Source organism: Ictalurus furcatus, chromosome 18 (genome assembly GCF_023375685.1).
Source record: "Ictalurus furcatus strain D&B chromosome 18, Billie_1.0, whole genome shotgun sequence".
NCBI lineage: Eukaryota > Metazoa > Chordata > Actinopteri > Siluriformes > Ictaluridae > Ictalurus > Ictalurus furcatus.
The window spans coordinates 11,548,086-11,570,378 of NC_071272.1; the positions used below are offsets into that span (position 1 = coordinate 11,548,086).

A 22,293-nucleotide genomic window follows, 5' to 3' on the forward strand; every position below is an offset into this window, starting at 1 on the left:
TCAGGGTGCAAGAAAGACCTGTACCAATGCTCTTGTCTATCTTGGCACCCAGGTAGTGGAATGAACTTCCCCTGTCTGTCTTCAAACGACAAGACTTACCTCTTCATCAATTACTTAAATTAGAATTTTGTTATTTAAATAAATTTCCAACCTCCCTATGAACCTCCCCAACAGGGTTTTTAAACTGATGGTACTCTTAGACCCTGACCTGAGGATGTGTTTATTGATAGGGACTTCAAAGCACTTCTGTAAGTCGTTCTGGATAAGGCCATCTGCCAATTGCCTTAGATGTAGAATTGTAAACAAATGACCCTATACAATGTTACAACCGTCTGCACAGCACAGAGCCAGTTGTAACATTTTGGCCCTTGCCATTTAATTGTGTACGTATATCCGCTGATATTAACAAGAAAATGGTATTTGTTTATCATGAATAGCTAACAGAGAACTATACCAGTCAAGAAACTAGAGCTTTAGAATGTTCTAGGCTGGTTTTACACTGCCATTCCAGCGTGTGTTTTTTTTTACAATCATTAATTGTCAAGCTGTACGAGATGATCAGAATACGAATTCTATAACAGATCATGTGATAACATGTTCTTCATGTCAGAAAATACGATGAAAACAGTTACTACGCTCTGCTTTACTGGGTGCACAACTACGCAGCACTGGTATAAAAAGCATAAAAATACTTTCACATTGTCTTAATAGTAAACAAGCTTTATGAACAGAGCGTTTGCGTGCTAATTAGCAAACTACACACATAGAAGCTGTAATTCATCCTTTGTTTATTTCCATGTCATGTTGTTTTTTGTAGTGTTGCGATATAATTGTGACGAGACATTACAGAGACATGCAGTCTGCTACCACAATTCAACAAATCGCTCTTATTTTAATTTGTGTATGTTCTGTTAACGTTTTGCCATTGCCACTAACGGATTTGTACCTGTCCTGTGAAATTTGCGTAATTCTAGGCCATCCTGCTAGTGGTGGATTTTAGACGAGTGCCATAGCAGCACTCACACTCTGAGATTTGAATCAAAATATTCTGACACTGACAGAACTTTCTCATCAGCTGTCTTTGGTTGCCTTGGCACTAAATCGGCTGCCAGTAGGCATGTCATGTTTATACATTCAATAGTGCTATCCAGATGGCATTAAATTTACATGGGGTTCTGGGGTAGTTTCCTTTTTTACAGGTGCTCCTCTGTGACTTTATTTCCGTCCAGATCAGCCATGTTGATGTTCTCCTCAGGCCTCCTCTGAGAAAATTACAGGACGAATTATCTACTGTTTTTCACCAAACTCAGCTGATAATTTTAGTAGAAACATATCCATGATTTTCTACGCAGATGTCACCTTGTGTTGGAAAAAAAGTATATTTGACAGCTGCTACTTGCTGTATTTAGTCTTGTGCATGTATCAGTGACCCTCCCCCACATATTAAACTCTTCCTGAGTCACAAAACGAAAAATGGATGCTTCTCATATATACTTTGTGATTATTGCTTTATTGTATTATCAGTTTGTTGCTGGAAGTTTAGTTTGCCTCAAACTGAAATAACACCCAGTGCCTCTACTCTAGTGACTCCTCGACTGCTTGGACACCATGTTGTGAATGGAGCCTGATCATTTGACCATGTGACTCAAACTCACTCCTCCTGTGATCATTTTATAGATGACCGAATGCAAGATTCATATCACAGAGGAGACATGTTTAAAAATATATTACAGATGTCCCCCTGATAATTGCAATTTATCTAATATGAATAGGGTTTAAGACTACTGACCTCAACTCAAAGATCCTTTACAGTGTATTGTACAGTGTATTGCAGAATAATGTACAATGTAAAGCCAGCTTTACTCATAAGGTTTACAATACGTGACTCTCCCCTACGGTGTTTTGCATAATGTGTCATGTAGCAGTTGGATTATGTTCATAAAGTAAATCTGATCATAACAAGGGAGTTGACACTGCTTCCTGCTTATACTAAACAAAGGAGTTAAGTTAATTAAAAGAGGGAGTTAAATTAAAAGACCACTGTAAAATTATGTTTCTCTGGGTTTACTATTTATATGTATGTCTTTGGGTTTTATTCTATAAACTACTGACAACATTTCTTCCAAATTCCAAATATAAATATTGTCAGTTAGAGCATTTATTTGCAGAAAATGGCAACTGGTCAAAATAACAAAAAGATGCAGTGTTGTCAGACCTCATTTTTAAACAACATAATGCTAATGTTTTAACTCCAGTTAAATATTTTATCATCAGTTTTAACATCAGTATTTGGTGGAATAGTCTTGGCATATTTCTTGGCATATTTCGTGAGTCTTGGCATGCTCTGCACCAGTCTTTCACACTGATGTTGGGTGACTTTATACCATTTCTGGCACAAAAATTCAAGCAGCTCGGTTTTGTTTGATGGCTTGTGACCATCCATCTTCCTCTTGATCACATTCCAGAGGTTTTCAATGGGGTTCAGGTCTGAAGATTGGGCTGGCCATGACAGCGTCTTGATCTGGTGGTCCTCCATCCACACCTTGATTGACCTGGCTGTGTAGCATGGAGCACTGTCCTGCTGGAAAAACTAATCCTCAGCATTAGGGAACGTTGTCAGAGCAGAAGGATTCAAGTTTTCTTCCAGGACTACCTTGTATGTGGCTTGATTCATGCGTCCTTTGCAAAGAAAAATATGCCCAATTCCAGCCTTGCTGAAGCACCCCCAGATCCTCCACCAAATGTCACAGCGGGTGCGAGACACTCTGGCTTGTTGGCCTCTCCAGGTCTCCATCCAACCATTAGATGGCCAGGTGTTGGGCAAATCTGAAAATTGGACTTATCAAAGAAGATGACCTTACCCAGACCTCTACGATTCAATCCTTATGGTCTTTTGCAAACCTCAGCCTGGCTCTTCTTTGATGAAATTTTTTTTTCGAGCTTTGCAGAACTTCAGCCATGCCCCTAGGAGCCTGTTTTGAACTGTCCGCGCCGTGCACTTCACCCCAGCTGCCGTTTGCCATTCTTTTTGTAGGTCACTTGATGTCATCCTACAATTGTTGAGTGACATTCAAATGAGATGGCGGTCATCCCGGTCAGTGGAGAGTCATTTTCGCCCTCTGCTGGTCTGTGGCCTTGTTGTCCCCAATATCTGCTGCTTGACCTTGTTCTTATAAACTGTAGTCTTTGAAATTTTAAGGATGGGAGCAACCCAACACTCATTGTATCCCTCTGCCAGTAAAGTCAGAATTGAACCCTTCTTTTCCTCACTTAAAACCTTATTTTTCATCTCTTTTGGCATGGTCAATAGTTATTTTTTGATTCCAGTTACTTTTGAGCTACTACTAGCCCTGTCTTTACCATCCAGCTGGTCCTATTGCAAGAGGATAGAGATGACCACAGCAGTGGTTTTTACACTTTTCCTCGATAAATAAGATTTGGTTCAGGTGATCACCTAAGCAGTACCTCATTCAGTAAAATGAGGTGTGCCTATGTGGGAATTCAACAGACACTGGAATGGCTGCTGTACATGAAGAGATGCTGATTTAAGAAAAATTTGCAGTCAGGTTCTCATTTAATATCTGTCGATATTGGATAGAGTCCATGATGCCATGTATCCTAACAAAATGTCCAGGTCCTCTGGCAGAAAAACAGCCCCAAAACATTAAAGAGCCTCCACCATATTTAACCGTGGGCACCGAGGGCATGGCTACCTCTCTGTGTGTGCCAAAACCACCTCTGGTGTTTATTACAAAAAAGCTCTATTTTGGTTTCATCTGACCATAGAACCCGATCCCATTTAAAGTTCCAGTAGTGTCTGGCAAACTGAAGACACTCGAGTTTGTTTTTGTAAGAGAGTAGAGGCTTTTTTCTTGAAACCCTTCCAAACAACTTGTGGTGATGTAGGTGACTTCGGATTATAGTTTTGCAGACTTTCTGACTCCAAGATGCAACTAACTTCTGCAATTCTCCAGCTGTGATCTTTGGAGATTTTTTCCAGTTGACTGGAACTTTTTAATTATTGCCCTGATGGTAGAAATGGGCATTTTCAATGATTGTGCTGTTTTTTTTATAGCCACTTCCTATTTTGTGAAGCCCAACATCCTTTTGTCCCATAGCTATATTCCTCTGTCTAACCCACTGTTATGAATGATTAAGAGAATTTGGCCTATGTGTTACCTCATATTTATACCCTGTGAAACAGGAAGTCATGGTTGAACAATTTCCTGTTCCTGGTCACCCAGGTGTACAAAAACTTTTTTAAATATCAATGAGAATATACTTCAAATATATTTTTCTCATATGAATTCATAGGGGCCAATAATATTTGCACACCTATATTTAACAAAGATCTTTTTTTATAATCCTGTGTTGTGTTTGCAACTGTCTGATATCCATGACAGCAGATTATATATATATATATATATATATATATATATATATATATATATATATATATATATATATATATATATATATATACACACACACACACACACACACATTGGAAAATCAATTGTCCTCAGTGTGAAAAGATGGATCTGAATATCATATAGCTACTGTTAAAATGAAAGGGGTCAAATATGTAGAAGATGCTGGAAAAACAAAGAATGTGCAGGACCTGGAGGATTTTTCTGAAGAACAGTGGGCAGTTTCACAGCTCAGGACAAACAAGGAACTCATGAACAACTATCACAAAAAGGTCATTCAGGTAACAACACACAGTATTAAGAATCAAGTGTATGTAAACTTTTGAAATGGTTCGTTTGTGTAAATGCAACTATTTTTGTGTCTTGTAAACATCTGCTATGTGAAATAGGTTTCACAAAAAGCAATTTTTATGATTTCTCTTAAATATATATATATATATATATATATATATATATATATATATATATATATATATATATATATAATTGTTATTATTATTGTTATTATTATTATTATTAGATGCTTATTCAAATGCTTTCCATTGCAGACTTTGTGTTTGTAATGCACTACCGAAATAGTTATCATCATGCCTTGGTTAAATTAAATGCGCTCAGATTGACAGGAAGTGGGTTGCCCAAAGTGTTGGCACGAGATACTCGCGAGCGGAGCGGTTTAAGCAGTGCTCGCGCACTAAGTAGCACCACACAGTACACAGACGCATCACGCGCTCGGTTTTCTCTCTATTTCATCCCTCCAGTCAATGTTTTTCTTTTCTTTTCTTTATCAACCTGTTTGCTGTCGGTACGAGTTGTTACGGTAAACGTGTAACACCAGTTTTGTTTAAATATCAGATTTATTTTTCTTCAGATACCAGGAACTTCTGACTGGTCACCAACCAGAGTACCAAGGATGCGCGCGAATACTCTGTCGAAGGAGATGGTCAACACCAATGCTTACACAAGTTCCTTCCACGTTTTCCACACTGTTTTTTGTTTAGTTTTGTCGGTATTTTTGGTGGTATTTTGTGTCGTCATAACCTTAAGGACGTCTCACCTGGAGCACAGAATGCAGTTTCTGGAAAGCGAGCGCGTTTCTGTCCTGAGCTCTGCACCTCCATCACTGCAGGCTGCTAACCTCTCTCTGTGGGATGCGATAGAAAAACTCGTCCATAAGGTGAGCTACAAAACTTCACTGGGATTTTCACTGGGATGAAAAACATTTAGTTGTTGTATGAAGTAACATTTATGCTTGGAGGCGTTAAAGACCTTGACCTGCTGTATTAAGGTACAAACACTTAGTCATTGGAGTGGTAGCCTCAGAGAGATACCTTCTTTACCTTTAATGAGGGAACAGACTCTATATTATTGTCTGTGCTAATGCTATCTAAAATGTACCTCCAAGAAAAGGTCGCATTTTTCACTCATTAGTCTTCATCCTAGTGACATTTTGTTTCTTCAGGTGGCAAAATGATATTGTGGCCATTTCAATAAACAGATCAGAACAGGCTGTACAGTTGAGGTCATAAGTTTACGTACACCTTGTAGAATCAGCAAAAGTTTAATAATTAAAAAATAATTATAATAGGGATAAAAAAATGCATTTTGTTTTCTATTTAGTGCTGCCCTGAATAAACTATTTCACATAACAGATGTTTATATATAATCCACAAGACACAATAATGACTGAATTTACACAAAGTTCACAAGTTTACATGCGCTTGATTATTAATACTGTGTGTCGTTACCTGGATGATCAACGACTGTGTTTATGTTTTGTGATAGTTGTTCATGAGTTCCTTGTTTGTCCTGAGCTGTGAAACTGCCCACTGTTCTTCAGAATAATCCTCCAGGTCCTGCACATTCTTTGCTTTTCCAGCATCTTCTACATATTTGACCCCTTTCCCTTTAACAGTGACTATATGATATTCAGATCCATCTTTTCACACTGAGGACAACTGAGGGACTCGGACTCGACTATTACAAAAGGTGCAAACATTCACTGATGCTCGAGAAGGCAACACAGATACATTAAGAGCCAGGGGGGTGTAAACTTTTGAAAAGGATGATTGGTGTAAATTGTTATTATTTTGTCTTCTGCAGAATATGTAAATATCTTATGTAGCTTCTGAAGAGCAGTAGTAAATGAAAGCTTATATCCCCCTGGCTCTTAATGTAGTGTATTGCCTTCTTGAGCATTAGTGAATGTTTGCACCTTCTGTAATAGTTGTTTCTTAACACACAGTATTAAGACTCAAGCGTATGTAAACTTTTAAACTGTTTCATTTGTGTAAATTCAGTTATTATTGTGTCGTGTGGACTATACAGTATGTAAACATCTGTTATGTGAAATAGCTTATTCAGGGCAGTACTAAATGAAAAACCAAAATGCAATTTTTATGATCCCTCTTATTATTATTTTTAATTATTAACATTTTGCAGATTTTGCAAGGTGTATGTCGACTTATGACCTCAACTGTACACATTTATATAGCAATTTAATTGATTCATGAATACCTTGTTAGGAAGGAAATTAAGTTCATGCGTTGTTGTATATCTTGTGCAAAATTCATTCTTGGCTGTATGCCAATGAAAAGTAGAAGCATTTTAGCTTCAGCAATTAGGATCAGTCCGTATACAATAGACATTAAACATGCACATGCACGATTTTTTTTTTTTGTTAAACTTTAGTAAAACATTGTAAGTCATTCAGTTAAACATTTTTCTTTACCATTTAACAGGAGTATATAAACGTGAAAAAAAATAGTTTTTCAAAGATTACCACTAATAATTTCAAGAATATTGATTATTCAGTATACAAGTTACTGAACAGGAGGTAAAAGCACGTGTCAGGGAGGTGTGTTTTCAGGTCAGGGACATAATTAGGAATTCTGTCCCACCTGAGTCAATATTGTTATAGGCCTCTTTAATTCCGTATTTCATTTTGCATACCTGGAATATATTTACACATCCTACTGGAATTTTGGTGGGCCCCCCTCCAGCCTCCAGATTTGGGCCCCTGGAATGGACACCAACTTTTATTCTACTATATGGTCAGAATCATGGATATCTACCATATCAGTGCACTTTGTATGTGTACAATTACTGACTGTATCTCATTTGTTGCCATAACCCTTAGGACATATTTCTGCTTCCAGTACAGTGAGACCTTTAAGATTTATTTTATAACCATAAACCAAATATTCAAATATTAAACATTCATTACTTAAACATGTACTATAGAATTTTCTTTATTTATTCAGAGACATTGCTTTTTATTCCTTCTTTTATCCATATTAGTGTTACTGCTGGGTTGAGGAAAGGCCATCAATCAATTTGACACTGAAGATTAACATATATTGAGCATAGAAGAAGTGCGCAATAGTCGCTAACTGTACACTTTTAACATGGACTAAAATGGTAAGCATGTAATAAAATAACCAGTAAATGTAATCTATGTTCAAAACCTCAGCATCCCTCATACTCAGATCAGCTCAACACTAACAAAAATGCCACCATGGGTGTCTGATACATTGTTCATTGCCTCAGGTGAGCTCTAGTCATCACCCCTATACCTGTATACGTGCACCTATATTGTAGGTCTACCTGATTAAATGACCACTGAATATACACTATATAGCCAAAAGTACTATGTGGACACCTGATCATAACATTCGTATGTGCTTGTTGAACATCCCATTCTAGATTTCATCCCTCCTTTGCTGTTATAATGACCTTCTCTCTTCTAGAAAGGCTTTCCACTAGATTTTGGAGCGTGTATGTGGGGATTTGTGTTCATTCAGTTACAAGAGCAGCTGTATTAGTGAGGTCAGGCACTGATGTCAGGTGAGGGGTCGTGTATGTTCCAGTTCATCCCAAAAGGGGTTCAGTGGGGTTGAGGTCAGGGCTCTGTGCAGGACACTCGACTTCTTTCACTCCATCCTTGACAAACCATGTCTTGATGGAGCTCACTTTGTGCACAGGGGCATCGTCATGCTGAAACAGGATTGAGCCTCTTTAGTTCCAGTGACAGAAATGTATATTCTACAGCACTCTATGCATTCTATACAAATGTATGCTTCCAACATTGTGGCAACAGTTTGTAAAGGAGCACATAGGGGTGTGATGATCAGGTGTCCACAAACCTTTGGTCACATAGTGTAGAAAAAAGGATCATTACTGTAGACATTGAATTTACAACCAAAACACAAAAATGACTGTTACTTTTTGGAAATCTGCAGAGACTCATGGAGGAAGTGCCTAAACTCCGAACACCGAGGGAAGTAGGTCAAGAGTGCTCTTGCCCACCAGGTAAGTCCCTTGTACTAGCTCCTCTCTTCCGAATCATACTGGATCAACATGCGCCTACTGGACAAAGTGACCTGTCTCTGGCTACTTCTGTGTACTCTACTTCTTTTGGTAGTTCACAAATGTGTGCATCAAGCATCTCAGTGCCTCTCCTCCTGATATTCACTGCTGAGTGACAACATTTGTGCAACCGCAAACTGAATACATCTCATGGACATCTTGTAGTTTAAAGGCAGCCGACATGTGGAAGTTATAAAGCCCAAAATGTGGTTCTTTCTCAACTTAGATTGATTGACAGACATGGTATGTTGTGTAATCTCAGTTTGAAGTCCCACTCTGTTAGAGAGGGACAGAGTGTTTAACCCTGTGTGGATTTGTGTGGCTGATTTAAAAAAGATTTTATTTCTGGGAATATATCTCCCTAGAGACAGCAACAGGTTTTGAAAGGTTACAACTAAGGCATTCAAAACATTTAATTTTGATGAACGCTTGAAGGGCCTTAAACTAAGGTTATATGTTTTGTAATGTAGTGTTATAAGTGCATCCCTGAGATGATTATTGTTGTTAGTCATTCATTCTTTCATCTTCAGTAAGCACTTTATCCTCGTCAGGGTCGTAGTAGAGCCTGGATCCCTGGGCGTGAAGCAGGGACACACCCTAAATTGGGAGATGTAAGGAAACCAGAGAACCCTAGAGGAAATCCAAACGAAAATAGTGAGAACACTTCGAAACTCCACACAGATGTCTAGGATCAAACTAGGGACCTTGCGCCACCATACCACCATTTGTAGTGAGTCAGTTGAATGAATTATGGATTTTTAAAAAAAGAAAACTAGTCATATTTCTTTCATTTGTAAAAGTGCATCTTAAGGAAACATTGCAAACCTGTGCAAAGTTCAAATCAGCATACGGTTTGCATGTGCGCACTGCCAGAAGGGTATGTGAGTATGGACCATAACTAACCAAGGACAGGTGAGTTTCCTGTAGTGCTGTAGTCATGAGATCACTTCATAATGTTGGACAAAGCATTCTAATGATACAGTCTGTACAGTCTTCAGAGGAAACAACGTTTCATTTTGTGTACCTGCTAGAAACCTTTAACAAACGATCAGGACATCGTTCTTTCTGTGATAGGGACATTAGAGATTCCAAGGCGCTAATATTTAGACTGCAAATACATGGAACTTGTGAGACAATTACATGACGATCTCTAAACAACAATCAAACTGCCGTTATAACTAACTTATTGACTAAGGCCGCTGTGCTACTGTTAAATAACTCAAATAAAAATCAAGTTTGCGCTTCTATTTTTCACAGGCTAATATTACTTTAAGATTTAATGTCATTTCCTTTCTTCCTTGAAGCAAACTATACAGATTACAAGAAACATACAGTGCATGTAGCTGCCAGTTTTATGAAAACCACCACTGGGTTTCTCGGTGTTGGTTCCAGGATGGGAGCTGAAAGCTACAGTCCAGCAAAGTCAAAATCATAATGTCAGGCATGAAATTACCCAATGGTGCTTTTGGGAAACAGGGCCCAGGGCAGTGCCTAAAGATATGCTTGCACATTCTAATGCTATTTGCTGGCAATTTCCACTCACTATCAACTAAGTTGCCCTCATTGTTATCTACCAGTTTGAGAGTGTAAAGGCTGAGGCATGCTTTCTCGCATGTATTTGATTAATCTTTTGACAGGTGAAAATACTAGGAGGACTGTCTAGTGAGTTTCCAATGAATTCCTTTCACATGGATTCTCAGGTATTGATGTTAGCAATTCTGCAAACAAAACAAACCAATCCAATTACTCCACCTGGAAGTGAGACTTCACACTTATTCATGGTTTAAGTGGGTAAGCATTATGTAACCATTTGCCAAAAGTGTTTTATGTTACCAAGATGCCTTTATGGTTTATAAAATGAAAACACACTCTGGATGTCCTTGACAATTACATCGTTTCCTGTTACACTGAGTTATTTCTTCCCTATTATTTGAAATAGTATTTGTAGTAGAATTAGCAACATTTTGTGATTGCAGGCTAATTTCTATGACACTTTTCCATTTAGGATGTTTTGCACAAGTTCAACTCAAATACAGTTGGTCATATCCTACTCTGCAGTACTTTAAATCGTTTTATTAACTGTTACTTATCAGACAAAATTATTCTTCCAAATGAAACACAAGAGCCCCATACAGCCCTCAGTGAAGTGTTTTTCCTGGCTGTGTAATAAACCTCATTTGGTGGCAGTTACAGTTATGAAGGGATGCTTACAATTTACAGCCTCACTGCAGGTCCACCAGGGACATTTTAGTGCTTCCTTAGTTTTTATCGTCTTAAAATATTTTTCCTCTAAAGTCATTGCTGATATCTGTTGTATGTAAAACAAATACAAATGGACTTCAGAGGGAACAATTGGGACGGAAGCGGCGTCTGTTTCTCGCGGCTCTTGACCGGATTAATTGGACTGAGAATGTGTGTGCATCTGAATACGTCTCAGGGCTTTTCTGAATGTGTCTTTGTGCAGCATTTCCGCCTCTCTGCTATTAAAGAGCAGTGACTCAGGGCTGTGTTGAAGGACTCACGATGAAGGTAACTCGGGGCAATATTCTTGAACCACCAACAAACATGAATGGAAGTCCACGAGAGCCTTCTTTTGCCCTTGTTAATAGCCTTTCATTCATAAGAAGCATGAAAGCACACTTGAATGAGGCCTGTAGAAAATGAACTAATGGGCAATGCATTGAAGCAAGCCCACCACTTAATTGTTGGTTTCCTCAAGACTCTGACTGATAATGCAGTGTTCTCTCTCAAATCTTGAGCTTTGTTCCTAAAAATGTGTTTAACATTGTTTTCCGCTTCTTGAATATTCCCTTCCATCATACTGTCAGGCCACGTTCAGAGGAGCTAGATAATGAACTGTAACAGAGTATCAGAACCACAAACCGTAATGACTACTGTGCAGCTCATACATGCTCATCCTATGCTCATACTATGGATGAGAGACACATACTGACGTTGGTATGTGGTCCATTAGTTCCTTTTAGAGTTGGACAATATGACAAAAATATTATTTACGATACAGAATATCCATCACAAAATATAGTATTGCAAAAAAGTGCCAGCAAAAAAAGAGTAAAGAGGAAAACTATCAAATTAAAACCTAATCAAAACTGGACAGTTGAAGACTGGACAAAGACAGGCAGTATTTTTCCGATCCTCATCTGTCCAGTTTGTGTGAACCTGTACCCACTGTAGCCTCAGATTCCTGTTCTTGGCTGATGGAAGTGAAGTCTAATGTGGTTTACTGTTGTCATAGCCCATCTGTATCAATTGTTTGATGTGTTGTGTGTTCTGAGATGCTTTTCTGCTCACCACGTTTGTAAAGAGTGGTTATTTGAGTTACTGTAGACTTCCTGTCAGCTTGAACCAGTCTGTCCATTCTCCTCTGACCTCTCTCATCAGCAATGCATTTCCGCCTGCAGAACTGCAACTCACTGGATGTTTTTTGTTTTTCGCACCATTCTGTGTATAGACAGATGTTGCGTTCGTGAAAATCCCAGGAGATCGTCAGTTTCTGAAATGCTCAAACCAGCCCATCTGGCAGCAACAGCCATGCCACAGAGATCACATTTGTTCCCCATTCTGATATTCAATGTGAACATGAGTGCAAGTCAGACATAATAGTAGCACACAATAGTTGTAAAGTAAAAACTGAAGTCTCCAAAACTGGGAGCGCCAGAGATGGTGCACGGATGGTGGAAGTCCTCATTATAGGTTTTTCATTAAAATATTATCCCTCGTGATTAATGCTAGATTTGATCAGTCCATGCAGAGCTTGCATGAGAAACATGTCTTTGCACTTCCTTTTTCCTTTTTTGCATACTGGCCCCATATTAATAGATACCACATTGACGGAAAGTGGTGGAAAGTACAAAAGCATGCTTTAGTGATTATGGAGAAGTGTTTTCACTCTACAACCTGAAAACATGGATTGGGTTTTTTTTATGACCCAGCAAACTGTTTTAATACTTAGTTTCAAATGTGACAGAGAATAGTTGGGTGATACTGTGAGAGGGAACCAGAGAGAAAACTGAATGTTTTGCACAACCACATAACCTTGTGGCCTAGGCCGCAGGGTAACAGCAAGTTGGATTTAGACTCGCACTGGTCTAGTCGTAGAGCTGCTTTTGGCACTGTGGTGATCTGCTGGGATAAATGCACCTCCAAAGAATGTAATCTTCCCTGTTTTATTGGCCTACCCATTGAGAAGACTTGTAATCTTTAATACTTCCTCCCTGAAGCTGGTCTGGGTCTGCAAAGGTCTCTCTCTCTTTCTGTCTCTGTGTGTGCTTTGTGGAAGGAAGACTTGAGACCTAAATAGTGGACTAAATGGTTCATTTTTAATTGTTATTGTATTAAATGTGTCAGTAGTCTGTCAAATGATTTAACACTTGCCGATGTATGATATGCCTCTGCTGTAAGAAACTTGGAAGTCATTTCAATATGACGTCTACTGAGATTGTGGGTGAGTTTGGGGAATTTTGGGGTGTTTTTCTTATTCCAGTGTTAATACTGTTTCCATTGCCAAATACATTTGATGTGATAATTGAGTGATGGCAAGGATCTCCACAGCTAGCTATTTTAAGACTAAGCCCTATCCCATACATAAATGCAGTACAAACCTCTCCAATTATGTTCATTTGACATTGGCCTGCAGTTGCTTTCTTGAAGCAGTCAGGCAAAACATATCACCTCCATCAAGGTCAAGATAAGACAGCAAATAATATCATTATGGTCAGTGTACCACTGGCTTATTGAAAGCATCTGTCATTAGTTTGTGTGCATGCTCTCATCTTTACTGTGGAAACTCTCTCCTTTATTCCACTGCAACATTTCTTTATGTATTTCAATGAACAATGAATAAAGCCTTTATATAAGAACACACAATAACATGGGTATGGAAATAATTATAGTATGGTATATTTTATTAACCAAAAATTGTATAAAGCACCATTAAATACACTCACCAGCCACTTTCATGGGAACATCTATACCTCTGCTCATTCATACAATTATCCAATCAGCCAATCATGTACCTGTAATACAATGCATAAGATCATGCAGAAACAAGTCAAGAGGTTCAATTAATATTAACATCAAACATAAAATTGGGTGGTAAATGTGATCTCAGTGAAATTTGACCATGGCATGGTTATTGTTGCGAGACAGGCTGGTTTGAGTATTTCAGAAACTGCTGATCTCATGGAAATTTCACACACAACAGTCTCTAGAGTTTATACAGTGTGTGGAAAAACAATAAAACATCCAGTGAGTGATGGATCTGCTCGTGGAAATGCCTTGTTGATGAGAGGGGTCAGTGGAGAATGGCCACACTGGTTCAAGCTGACAAGAAAGCCATAGTAATTCCAATAATCACGCTTTACAACCGTGGTGAGCAGAAAAGCATCTCTGAATGCACAACATGTCCAACCTTCAGTAGGATGGGCTACAACAGCAGAAGACCATATCGGGTTCCACTCCTGTCAGCCAAGAATCTGAGATTACAGTGGGAACAGGTTCACCAAAACTGTCTTTCTCTTGTTCTCATCTCATGAATTACTCCTTAGGTTCTTTTTGAATATGGAAGGCAATATAAATACATTAAACCTCAGATTATTGTGTTGTCAGCCTAGCAAAACCCTTTTTGCAAAGTACATTTTTAAATTGTGCTAAACTATAGCTTGACTTAGAACAATCAGCTTATAATTTTTTTGGTGTAATATTTTACTGTGCAGGTTAAACAACTCTTTAGCAGAACGATATTTGGCTTTTTAAGTTTTAATGACACTTTCCTGTACTTTTCATGGCCATGTGAACTGCTGGTATTTCCTCGGAGTTGGCTTAACTATTTGCTATTTTGAGGTTACACACAAGGGTTGGCAGGACTGTCTGTGTCTTAATTTGATAAACAAGTGTTAAAATGCTCATTAAGCACTTGCGGTCAGATGAACAGAGCAGACTCTGTAATAGCATGTCTGCGCTGTCTGCTCACGATAGCTGACTCAGTTGGGAAAACTGCATTACGATCTGCCTCATTTTCTTAGAAAGTCTGAAGATCAGTTTGTGGAGATGAGTCAGCGTTATCGCTGTGGAACTACTAAATATCTAATCCTGTTGTGATTTTTTTTGAATGAATATCCAGCTGTATCGCTCTTTATCTGAATACACCATCACTAAAGTGCTCTGCCCAACTTAACCTCTTCTCCTAAAATTTTCTTGCTGAATGAAATTCCTCCTCGTCATTCTGGCTCTGATGGAGAAGCCTCTAAGAACGCCGATGGTTTGCGTGCATGTATGAGTAGAAATAGTCTGATTCTTATACTGTTGTCAGGCCCTGGCTAATCTTAATTGCAAATCTCCCAAATGTCTCCAGCCAGGCATTTATTTTCTTGCTTCCTCCATCTGTGTGGCAACATGCCATGTCTCTTCACTATTTCAGTTTCCCCCCCAGACGGCACTTTCTAGACCTGCATGATCTGCAGGAGGGCATTGGACCCGTGGAGCCTGTTTCATGAAGTGGGAGCTGAATGGAGCAATGATTTGGCGTTTAGCTATATTTGTTTTTGAAACATACTGAACATGCAGAGTTATACCTGCATAATTATTTTTACAGTCTTCAGAAATTGTTAGAATTTTACAGACATGTGCTTTCATCTTTCATTGTGTAGTAACATGGCCATGTAATAGACAAAAAAAAAGTTACACATTTATTATGTTTACTTACTACAGTACTAAGTGGACTGCTCTGGAATATTTTATTAAAACCAGTAGTGCATTGTTCAAAAGTAGAAATAAACTGTACATGATAAGTTTCTTTACAAGCCCACCTGGGTCTGGTCATATAGTCGAAAATCGTTTTGACTTGGGGAAAATTGTTTTGAGTGTATAAAGAAAACCATATAAATATACATATTAATAGATGGTGTTACATGGTTTGAAAGTGTAGGCAATCTACTCTGCAGTATGATACAGGATCCTAAGATGTTGTAATTGGGCTCAAAAATATTAATTGTGCTCAAAAACAGTTTGTTAGTTACAGCTCTTTTCAGTTTGGTTTATTCTGATATTCAATCCTAGGACCACTAGCAGAGAAAATGGCTGAACATCAAACTTTTGTAAAAGTGTAATGTTAATTTACAAATCTGACATCGTTTTGGCCCAGGGTTGCCAGATCTCAGCAAAATGTCCAACCCAACTTTTTTTTTTTTTTTTTTTTAAGTGCATAAAGACCAGAAGAACCCCCCAAAAGTTTGGGAAATGCATTTTTCTTCTTTTTCTCAGTCTTTGTGTGGCAAACAAATTCACCATAGTGTGCATGCATTACTGATTTGCGATATCTGCATTATGTTGTTTTATCATCATCTGTTCCAACCATTATCCACTCCTTTTTCGAACCCCAATCTTTTATATCAACAGAAATAGTTCTGTACATGGTAGATACACTGTCTGCACTTACACTTTGTTTGTGGAAATTGATTAGATTTCAGTCCGATTATCTGCTATTAAACAAGTCTCCACTCACAGACTTGCTTTTCCCACACACAACCTAGTTCCAAACCTAGCCTAACTTGGAATCAAGCCACTTTTAAAGTGTCAAGCTGCACTGTTGATAGAGGTAACAGGTTGCTTTTTTAACACATTATATTAATGAAGCCTCCTCTCATATGAACACTTGTTAACATTGTCAACATAAACTCCACACTTTTTGAATGTAGCCAGTTTATGTTAGTGAATTGGTCTACTCATACTCACAGCTATTCTCTTGTGACAATGTATGTAATAATGTCCACTTATCATATCACCTAAGATGGATTATAAATGCCAAGCCTGAACTGGGTGTGAATTTCCAAACTTGAATGGGTCTTTCAGATTAATAAATTGAGTCAGGTAACATTAAACTTATTGTTCCGGTGTATCTTTAAGTGCTTTCCAAAGTTGGGCCCTGAAGCATAGCCAAGGGGTCTGTGATTTAAAAAAAACAAAACTTTTGTTACAGCAGTTGAAATCACAAGCCACTATTAAAAAAGTTATCATATTTATTATTGGGTTCGTATGGTTCTTCTTGCCTGTTTGACTGATCACTTGATTTGTTTGAATTGATTAAAGCCTCAAAATGAGCAAAAAAAATCAGGATAATATGGTCTATTGCTCTGAAAAAAATCGCCTTAATATTATTATACACTTTAAAATGAGTGTAATATTTGTATAGCATATGGATTATGTTCGTAAAATAAATCTGAAAGGGTCTGCAGAAGTTATTTTAAAGTTAAAGGGGGCCCTCGCTGCAGAAGTTTGAGAACCCTTGGTCTATACCAATAAACATCACTGACACTGATGAAGATGATGAAGCAATGTCAATTTCGGTGTCTGTCAGTGACTGTAATTTTCATGTGGCAAATTGGCAGTTCTAAAGCTAAACATGTTTTTGTAATCTATGTCATATCACAAAAGGGTAGTATATATGTTACACAAAATGGATTAAAACAAATAGATTATAACAAACACATTAAATAACATTATGCCTCTGTGGACTGGTTTGGAAACAAGAGGACAAGGGAAGTTATCTTCAGGTCAGCTGGAAGAGAATTCAGTTCTGTGTGAAGATGATTTTACAGCCTCAGAGTTGCGTGCAGTTGAATTTGGATGATGGTAATCTCTTAATTTATGTGCTATTGTAGGCACTACTGATGGTTGCTGATAAGATGCCTTCTCCTTTTATGTTTCCCTTTCCTAACCAACATTGTGACTATGTGTGATTCATGGGGCTTGTTTTTGTGTTTTGTTTATTTTTTGACTTCCTGCCGTACATTATATAATCATGCATTTACACTAACAGTAACAGTGATTAAAATGCAGCCTGTGACCCAGAATTTTTTTAAATTAATGACTGCGCTGATATTTGCTCTGGTATTTGTACATTTTTATGTTCCTTTTCATCCATATTGGGGCAGATTTGATTATATACACATTGATAAAATTAAGATGATGATTAAGAAGATCAAATGTCAGATAAAAGATCTTAAAGATGACTCAGCATTGATCATCAGAAACTTATAAAACATAAAGATTTATTCAGAGGCTTTGAACAATCAGCTCTCAGATTTTAGAGTGAAAAAAAACCCATGCTCAGTCCCTACTCTGAACTTTTGGCTCTCTGTGACAGTTCCTTCACGCTAATCCAATGTTCCTCTGCTATATTGAGAGGGATGGGGTGTGTATTCAATTTGCTGATTATCTCAGACCCGAGTCACGGTGTAGACACATGCCACGGGCTATCCTGGTGACACTCAGACCCCATGGAGAAGAACAAACTTCCACTCAGGATATCCCTTCAGCGTTCACATTGTCTGTGCGTGAAAGCAGTTCATGACTGTGTGGATGTGTGTGTGTGTGTGTGTGTGTCGGGGGAAGCGAAAGTGAGCACTTGTCCTGCCTCAAGGATTTCAGGTTCAGGGGCCGGTCATTGTATCACTTTGTTGGTTTAATTCACTCTATTGTCACACCACTGAACAGATTATAATAAATTGATTAGTGCTCACCATTGCCCTGCTTCATCTTCCACTTTCTCACACATGGCTTTTATCTGGCCAGAGAACACAGAGGCTGGTCAAAACAGAACATTCTTTTCAGACAACACAGTGGGTTTAGGCTTGAGTACACTTTATCAGTAGAGACAGCGTAACACAGATTTTATTGCCTGGAGGAAGCACTTAAAGTGCGAGATGGAAATCAACAAAATAAGGACATCAAAGAGCCATCTCCCAAACTTAAGTCTCATCAATAGTGCTGTAAGGTTTTATCTTACTAGATGATCCCCTTGTTGGCGTGGATATTGTCCATGCAAACTGGACTAGGGTACGACGGCCTGTAAGGGTAAAAGATGTTAGCAAACCATAAATATGACAGCAAATTTTGGAAACACAACAACTAAAGCAAAAACACAACAGCAAATCCAAAAATTCAACCACAAAATCAAAAAACTACAGCAAATAAAAAAATACAAACACAACAGAAAAGCAAAAATATGACAGCAAATTCAGAAACATGACAGAAAAAACAAAAACACTGCAAAATTAAAAACACTACAGAAAAGCCAAAATGCAGCAATGAATTCAGAAACATGACACTGAAAACAGAAAAACAACAGCAAAGCCAAAAACACAACCCCAAAACCAAATACACAAACACAACAGCAAAACCAAAAACATGAGAGCAAAGCCAAAAACACAACAGCAAAACCAAATACACAAACACAACAGCAAAACCAAAAACATGAGAGCAAAGCCAAAAACACAACAGCAAAACCAAATACACAAACACAACAGCAAAACCAAAAACATGAGAGCAAAGCCAAAAACACAACAGCAAAACCAAATACACAAACACAACAGCAAAACCAAAAACATGAGAGCAAAGCCAAAAACACAACAGCAAAACCAAATACACAAACACAACAGCAAAACCAAAAACATGAGAGCAAAGCCAAAAACACAACAGCAAAAGCAAAAACACAAACACAACAGCAAAACCAAAACTTTGAGAGCAAAGCCACAAAAACACAACACCAAAACGTTTGGGTTACGCATGTAACCCTGTTCCCTTAGAAGGGGAGCTTGTTGTGTGAGCCTCACACTGTGGGAAGCGCCCTCGTGCGTGACCGGTATCTGAAGTCTGTGTAAAATCACGCCTACTTATAGGCCTGCCGTGGTCAGGTGACATGACATTTCGTGCGTCACGTGACTATAAAACGGCACCTGTAAACCACTTCATCAGCTTCTCTTTGTCTGAAGCGAAGACGCAATTTACAGGCATACCCCAGTATGACAAAGCTATGCAATGTTTTGTTCCCTGCTCAGGGAACAGGGGTAACCCAGATGTTCCCTTGCAAAGAGAACTCAACGTTGCATGAGCTTCATGCTGTGGGAACAAGTATACCCACTGTAGCCATTGCATAGTTTTCTGTATCTCACTGATGTTCCTAGCATTTAACATGGTCTCTACACCCTTGGTTGAGAGACCAGAATCTATGAGCTGGTGCCCCTCAGGGGCCAGGCTCACAGTTTTCATAGTTCCGGCCGAGGGTGATAAATCAACCTTCTGGCTTGATGGTTCCCTACGAATGGAAATCTCCCAGGGAGTGCCATCCAGCAGAGATATTACCTCTGAAAACCATATATGAGCTGGCTAATAAGGCCAAACTGTAATACAGAATGAATGTGTGTGGCATAGACGAACCTGCTGCAGCACACACATCTTGTAAGGGTACCCCTTAGATAAAGCCTTTGAGGGGTCACCCCCCTAGTGGAATGAGCCCCTATGCCCAGAGGCGTAGCAAGACCACATTCCTCATAAGCAATAAAGATTACTTCCACTATCCAAATAGAGATATGCTGCTTTGATGCAGCATCACCTCTACTGTCACAGCCAAGCAGACCAGTAACTGCTCCGACTTACTCCACTGGCCGGAGCAGAGGACTTAAGTACAAAGAGCCCTCACTGGACACAGTAGGTGCAATCGTCCTCGTTCTGGTGCAAGGAACGGAGGAGGGGAGAACGCCTGCAACACTATTGGCTAGGCAGCAGATGTAGGCATTTAGGAATAATCCGGCCTAGGATATAGGGAGGCCTTGGCTAATCCAGGGGCAGAGTCAAGGCAAGAAGGGTCAACAGAGATTTCAGGGCCAGCCAAAAAAGCTACCTTTAGGGTCAGAAGATTCTCTGAAGCTAACTTGAAGGGCTCAATTGGGGCGCCTGACAGACCTTCCCGAACTACAGAAGGTCCCAGGAAGGTATGCGTCATCTGCAGATGGGCCTCTGCTGTCTGACACTATGCATAAACCTCAAAGTTAGAGGATGTTGCACCACAGAGGATCCATCAAAAGGGGTGTGGCTGGCCAAAATGGTGACCACGTAGACGACTAATTGTAGAAGGAGCCAACCCTGCTGAGAAATGTTCCTGTATGAACTCTGTAGCAGTAGCTACAGTCCAGTTTACTGGGTCTCACTGGCATTCCTCACACCACGATAAAAAATTTCCAATTGAATGCATACAATTTTCTTTTGGATGGTGCTCTTGCATTTAACATCATCTCTATATATTGATTGCTGCAGCATGCTCCACTCCCACAAAAATGATGCAGTGGCTCCCCCCCTCTGGCTGCCCCCTCTTTCTCCTCAGAGGGTTGACTGTCCAGACCAGAAGGAGAAGTCACTTTGCGAGCTCCAAAACCCAGTACCGAAGAGTCGGATCCAGAGGAAAGAGTGAGAGATAGAGCAGCGCTCATTTCCGGTCCCCCCCCAGATCCATATGGGACCCCCAGGATCTAACCTGGCTAGATGCCTTGACAGCAGCCGGCCCACAGTCCTGAGGTTCCGAAACCCAGCTCTCGGCTGAAGCGAGAGAGCCGGGAGCAGAGCCACATTATTGTGAAGCATTCACAATGAGTGCAGTCAGCCCCCTTGAGGGGTGGAGCACACTACACTCCCATACATGTCACACAAAAAATGTGTCCATCCCCTTCTGTAATCAAATGAGAGCAAGGAGTAACACAGTTTCTGAACTCTCTAAGGCTCATTCTTTTTGCACAGGATAGCGACAGAAAAGAAAAGAAAATTTTATATATATATATATATATATATATATATATATATATATATATATATATATATATATATATATATATTTCTTTTGAAAATATAGATTGAAGAGTTTTAGGAATTTTCACAGAGACAATCGACAAAAGAGCTGATGACATGTTTTACAGGTGCCGTTTTATAGTCACGTGACATGCAAAATGCCACATCACCTGACCATGGCAGGCCAATAAATAGCCGTGATTTTACAGAGTTCAGATACTGGTCGTGCACGATGGTGTTTCCCACAGTGTGAAGCTCACGCAACGTTGAGTTCCCTTTGAAAGGGAACCAAAAACACAATCACAATGGCAAAACCAAAACAGCAAGTTTGGAAACATCACATGAACACAAACAAAAAAACTAAAATGACAGCAAATTCAAAAGCACAACAGCAAACTCAGAACCATGACAGCAAATTCAAACACACAACAAAACCAAAAACATGACAGCAAATTAGAAAATACAGCACTAAAATCAAAATTAGAAACAGCAAAACCAAAAACATGAGAGCAAAGCCAAATAATAAACAGCAAATTTAAACACACAACAGCAAAGCCAAAAACACAACAATGAATTCAATAACATGACAGCGAATTCAGAAACACCACAACAAAAACAAAAACTTGAGAGCAAAAGCAAAAAAAAGAACCCAACAGAACCCCCCCCCCCCCAAAAAAATTATAGCAAATTCAGAAACACAACAGCGAATTCAGATATGCTACAGAAAAAAGAAAAAAAAGACACCACAGCAAATTCAAAAACACAACCTGAACTCAAATCAGAACAGGTAGGTCCTTACTGAACATGACAGGCTTGTTGATGATTACTCTCCATTTTCTGCGGTCTCTCAGACTGACACGTG

The 22,293-nt window shown here is 39.0% G+C and overlaps 1 long non-coding RNA gene across 1 annotated transcript in view; it reads left to right on the forward strand.

Annotated features, from left to right (window-relative positions):
• Positions 1-5,036: 5,036 nt before the first annotated feature.
• The window catches only part of LOC128622201 (uncharacterized), a 56,323-nt gene continuing 39,066 nt past the window's right edge, over positions 5,037-22,293 (forward strand). The window contains exons 1-2 of the long non-coding RNA XR_008388363.1: positions 5,037-5,604; positions 8,669-8,738. This is a non-coding gene — a long non-coding RNA (uncharacterized LOC128622201). The remainder of the gene's footprint in view (positions 5,605-8,668; positions 8,739-22,293) is intronic.